At 42.6% G+C, this 6061-nt stretch overlaps 1 protein-coding gene across 2 annotated transcripts in view; it reads right to left on the reverse strand.

Annotated features, from left to right (window-relative positions):
• FBXL7 (F-box and leucine rich repeat protein 7) overlaps positions 1 to 6061 on the reverse strand; it is a 623746-nt gene that overhangs the window by 145374 nt on the left and 472311 nt on the right. The gene's annotated exons all lie outside the window — the stretch shown is intronic.

Raw genomic sequence — 6061 nt, forward strand, 5'->3', positions numbered from 1 at the left:
TGGCGAAACGAATGGCAAAAATTCAGGGACATTTCTAAAAGCAATGGCCCCTTCCACCAAACACTAAATAAATTCGCTTTTCAATGAATAAAATTAGAATTCAAATCATATGCAGTTACACGATACAGTGATGACCCAGTGGTGAAGGGCGATGGATGCCTAGAAGAGCTTCCCAATGGAGGTGGTGGGGGCAAAATTGGCACTGGAAATCAGGAAAGCTTGAAGAAAGCAGAGAGAGAGTATTCTTAGCTGCCGGGAAGTAAGGAAAGGCAGAGAAAAGAAGGGTCGATGGTATTTCAGTGAGTAGGGAACATAGACAGACTGGATCCCATCAAACTTCCTGGCTCTGTGCGGGAGATGGATTGTCACCGGAATCAGATTGAGTGCAAGGTGGGTCTGACACTTTTGTGTTTTTTCAACTTCAAATGAAACAAAGAAGAATATTTACTAATTTGTAATGCATTGGCTTTGTAAATAGCATTTGTGCTACGTAGGTACTTTAAGTCCATCTCAGATTAGGGTGTAAAGTTCATGCATTCTGTGCACGGGCACATTTCTGAAACTTTTATGTACATGCAGTTTTCTGCCTTGACCAAGTTACACCTTCCCCCGCCCCCCAAGGATTGCTCATTTTACTGTGGCTAAAAGTATGCACACTAAGGGGCCAATGTAATAAGCCGTGTCGATCCTACTGCAGGTTTTAACTCCTGTTTTAGTATGGGGTTTTTTGGTGCTAACCTAACCCCAGTACGTAATAGGAATTTTAGTGCCAGAAAAAAGCGCACTATGAAACTTGTAGCAAGGTTACCCCATCTCTTGCTAATTGCAGAATAATAGCTAATACCCTGCAATAGAAGGAAGTGTGAGAGTGAGGAGACTGCCTAGCATGACTCCTTTTGCCGCGGAACATTTAATGTCTGGTTAGCGGCAGGAGTCGAACTTCCCGCTGTACAGAGGAACCACTTGGGCTGGGCTGGCAAGTCCTCCCTCCTTCCACAGCATGCCAAACCCCCTCCCTCTCACCTATAAAGAAGTTAGACCAGGCAGGGCAGATTCCCAGTCCAGCCAGGTCGGGTCGCTTCAGGTCTGGGATGGGTTGGTCCTCCTCTTCCTCCTCCCAGCCCCTCCCTCTCCTCTTAAAGAATTAAATTGGTTAAACGGAACTCTAAGCCCTGCAAATCCCCCCACCCGGGAACCCGTCAGAGAAAACCTTACTTCCTCTCGCAGAGCTGTCCTCTCACTGGCTCTCAATTGGTCCCTCCACTGTCACATGTCAGTGAAAGGACCAATCCTCTTTCAGAAAATTGAAAGGACTGCCTTCTGGAAGGGGATTAGTCCCCTTCACTGACATGTGACAGTGGAGGGACCAATCGGCAGACAGTGAAAGTGTGAATCAATTAATATTAAATGCTCAATACTTAATATTAATTTATTCACTCCTTCACTGTCTGTTGATTGGTCCCTCTACTATCACCTGTACCCAGACCCTGCCCTGCCTGGTGCAACTTCTGTATAGGTGAGAGGGAAGGGGTTTAGTATGCTGAGGACCCACTCGGCCGGGACAGGCCCCATCATGTCAAACAGAAGAGAGGGAGCTCCATTCAGGGAGGTCAAGTAAATGGTTTGTTTTTGCACAGATTGGCCTGCAAATGGACCATTTTTTAACCTGTGCTTAAATAAAACCTGCCTTAAAATCTAATGCCAATTTTACCATGGGTTTTATTACATTAGCCCCGTGAAAGTATGCCTGTATTACACATGTATTTTAAGTCGCTGAAAATCCATGTAGGTGGATTGAGCCTAAACCTCACATAATCCCTGATTTTACCTATGCAGACCCTACCAATGCCTTTGCATATGTACTCTTTAATGAACCTACCTGCCTCCATGTGGCAGTTTATTTGGAGAAAAAGCTTCATGCGTGCAAAATCATGTGTACACAGACATTATGCTGCTGAATTAATTAAAACATCTTTATGGGAAAAAATGTTTGCTGGACTAAGTGCTGGAGCAATGGAGCCGTAAATAATCTCTTCCCTCCAGTTTCCAGCACCATTATAATTAAAGCCAGCTTTGACTATTTGCTAAGCATTTTTTTTTTTCTGAGAAAAGGTCATCAGTGAAAATAGAAAAAAATATATTTTGACAAAGAAAATAAGCAGTTCCACATTATATAATTTAAATTGTGCTGCCCTTCCGTACTTTTTACTCAGAATGTAAAAAGGGAATTTGCATTAAAGCTGACTTGGAGTGGGGGGAACAATTTTCAGTATAGCACTTTTACAGCACAGACTTTGTAGTTAATTTTCAAAAAGAAACTACCCGAGTAGAAAAGTCTGTGTGCTGTGGAAGTCCACAGTACTTTTAGCTAGATAGAGGAAAGGACATTTTCAGACAGGTCCATTTATCCAGATAAATCACTCTTTACCCAGTTGAATGCTTCAGATCTTTCCCACTGTGGAAAACTATGTGGAGCCAGCTGGCATTAACCAATTTTTATTATATACACCGGCATCCACATAGGTGGGCGATGAGCAGATAGGAAAGATAAAAGCCAGGAATAAGAACAAAGAAAATGATTCACACAGAACCTGAACATTCCATAGAACTAGAATGTCTTCTGCCGCATACATAACCTCCCCCCCCCCGCCTCCAGATGAAACAACGGTCTAGTTGCAGAGGCTACCCACAATTGTGCTGAGGTCCCTTTGCTCAGCTGCTTTAAGTCAGTTTCAGTCCTTGATGAGCTAAGAGCAGGTTCTGGCAGGGTAAGCATGTCCAGAGCAAAAGAAGGAATTGGTGCCTCTGGAACAACAGAGTGCTCAGCATTAGAAACCTCCATAGCCGCATGAGGCACTTCAGTGTTTGAGGACATGTGGTCTCTCTGTTGATCAATGTGATAACGCCGGATCTGTCCATCAGGGTGCTTTGTGATGGGTGGGGGTGCCTGTGAACCCTTAGTGCTATGGTGTAGTTGATACAGCCTCGTAGGCAAACTTTCAAGGCCTACGCCAACAGCTGGAAAATGCGCCCTGAGCGGGACAAACTGAAGTTTCACCTATACCAGCTGACTCTTCCGCAGGTTGAGCCCTTTGTGTTCTGGTGGCCGACAGGACTTAGGTGGGTCCCTAGGGCAGTTGAACAAGTGGGAATCCAAGAACAAGCCGAGGTCAGGGCATGCAGCAAACAGGAGATACCAGGAACAGTATAAAGGGTTGGGGGCAGGCGGCAACAGGCGAGGTACGGTCTGAGAAAAGGTCAGGTCCAAAGCTAAGATCAGGTCCACGTGGCAGGCAAGTGTAGGCAGGTCCAAGTCTGAAGAAGGAGATCAATACCAGGAGGTCAAGTCGAGGAGAGGACAAGGACAGATGAGGAAGCCTAGACGAGGCAAGGAATGCTGAGCAATAAGTATTACAAATGCAAGACATCTATTGCAAAGACAGTAAATGGAAACATGGCTTACATGGACATCATCTTTGGGTGCCATCCAGGACTTTCCCACTGTGGAGCCTTTAAATGCAGGTGCGGTGCATGCGCCCAAGAAGCCAGCAGGAGAGAGGCAGCTTCGGAGCATCGGTGGCGTCTCTGCTGCTAATATAGACTGGCTTTGTTGGGCAGCAGCTGAGGTGAGCATGGCCGGTCACGGGGCTGTCCTGCCGCTGGCCAAACATAACAGTCTTGACCTTGACCTCAACGATGGAAGCAAGGATCCACTTTTGTCCAGCCCCATAGCTTCTAGGATCTTGTAGTGTCAATAAGTGCAAGTTAGATGAGTTCAGAGAGGAGTCTAGCCATACCATCTGGAATATCATGGCTCGGCACAGCCCCAACAACATATGATGAGGCATCACAGGTGACTATGAGAAGCCTCTGTTCATCATAGTGAATGAGCACAGTGTCTGATGTTTGGAGTTTTTTAATGTTCCAGAAAGCCTCTGCATGTTAGTGAGCCCACTTCCAAGGTACCATTTTATGGCGAAGGCTGTGTAGCGATTCAGCAAATGTTGCCTTTTGTGGAAGAAACATAGGTTAGAAGTTGAATATTCCCCAAAAAACTCAACTCATTTTTATAAGTCTGGTAAGAGGCTTCATGGATTGCCTTAACCTTGTCTTTCATTGGATGGATTTCTGAAGCATCAATGTGATAACCTAAAAATGTGACACTGCTAGTCCTAACTTCACATTTAGCTTTTTTCACTGGAATGCTTGACTTCAACAAATCAGAATAGGATTTCCCTAAATCACCCAGAGAGTGTGTCCTTTGATGATCCCATAACCAAGACATCATCAAAATAATGTGCAACACCTGGAATTCCAGTCAATAATGTTTTTATGAAACATTGAAAGATGCCTGGTGAAACAGAGATTCTGAATTGGAGACGTTTATCTTGGGATGCTCTTTGATGAGTAATGATTGCCTGGACATCCGCAATCAGCTGCTGGTAGGTTTGCGTAAGCTCATAGCTTTTCAAAGACCTTCCTTCTAGCAAGTGTAGCGAGTGGTCGAATAACAGCAGGCATTGGGTGGGTGTGATCTTTAATTATGTTGTTTAGCAGTGCACTTACAATTTCCATAGATTCACATATCTCCATTTTGCTTTAGCACTGGTACAATTGATGTGGCCTATTTTGTGTGTATAACTGGCTTAGATGCTTGAACTCGACCTTGATCTTAAGGTGTAGTGTAAAAGGCACATTCCTGGCTTTCAGGTGAATGAATACAATGACTAAATCCAGTGGGAATGAGCCTGCTGGTCCTTTGTAAGCTCCCAGCTTCTCAAAAAACATGACATATTTATTTATTCCGCCTTTTCCAAGTCTGTCTCAAGGTAAATTACAATTAAATTAACATAAAATTGCAGTTATAATAGAATCACAGTTTACAGTCTACAAATAAACAAAATTATATTTATTTTAAAATAGTTATGTTCTGCTTATATGAAAACTCTATGCTAAATGGATTACAATTTAAAATAAACAATACCATACAATTAAAACTTGAAGGCTGAGAGAACATGGTACAAATCTCATCATTGTGTGTTTCCTCACTCTGAAGGACATCAAATCTTCACAAGAGTGTACTGTTCTGTTCGTACGTCTCACTCTGCATGTAAAAGTGGCCCCTAACCCCTACAATACTACCTAAACCTCACCTCAAGTTACTAGATGGGCCTCCTATAGTAGCATAAATAGCAAACTACTAAAGGGCCTTGTAGATTCTCATTCTCACTCTCTCTCTCTCTCTGGTGAATTAAGCACTTTGCAGGTAGGGAAATGCAATTATGTAGTTATTACCAAAGTGTGAAAAGTTAATGTTGCAATAAATGGGCTATTACCATAAAACACACCCCTTTTCCTATCACATGCAATATTTAGTGCATTTTGATAAATCTAGGCCTTAGATTGTAAGTCCTCTGGGGATAGGGAAATACCTACAACACGTGAATGTAATCCGCTTTGAAGCGCTGAAAAAAAGTGGAATATAAAAATCTAAATAAAATAAATCTAATTGTGAGTATAGTTGGAAACCACAATCGGCTTCCAGTGTGATTATTTCTGCTGTATACAAGGACTGACTTATCAGTGCTTAGGGCCTTGGAGAGAAGTGTCTTTCCACTGACAGGGAAACTTTGAAGACAGAGAGAGAGGGACTTAAGAACTCACTTGGAATGATGGTATATAAACACCTAAATAAATAAACAGTATGGGAAGCTTGTATATCTTTATACCCATTCTGTGTCTATAGGAAAAACATTTAGTACATAAGGCCCTTAGATTGTAAGCCCTCTGCGGATAGGGAAATACCTACCTTTCTTGTCATTTCTTGAAATGACAAGAAAGTGGATTATAAATCAACAATTATTCTTAAAAGTAGAAGGAAGAAAGATAAAACAAAGAAAAAGAGTTTAAAAAAGAAAGAACAGCATGAAAGATTACTAAAGAGTAAACTATGGCAACGTTAGTTCTGCTGCACAGGCACAGTGCCCACAAGAGCTCTGACCACAGGAATGCTTTGAATGAATGCCCAAAAAGAATGGTAGAAATGGATTGATTCTTAAAA

The sequence above is a fragment of the Rhinatrema bivittatum genome, chromosome 2, assembly GCF_901001135.1.
Source record: "Rhinatrema bivittatum chromosome 2, aRhiBiv1.1, whole genome shotgun sequence".
Taxonomy (NCBI): Eukaryota; Metazoa; Chordata; class Amphibia; order Gymnophiona; family Rhinatrematidae; genus Rhinatrema; species Rhinatrema bivittatum.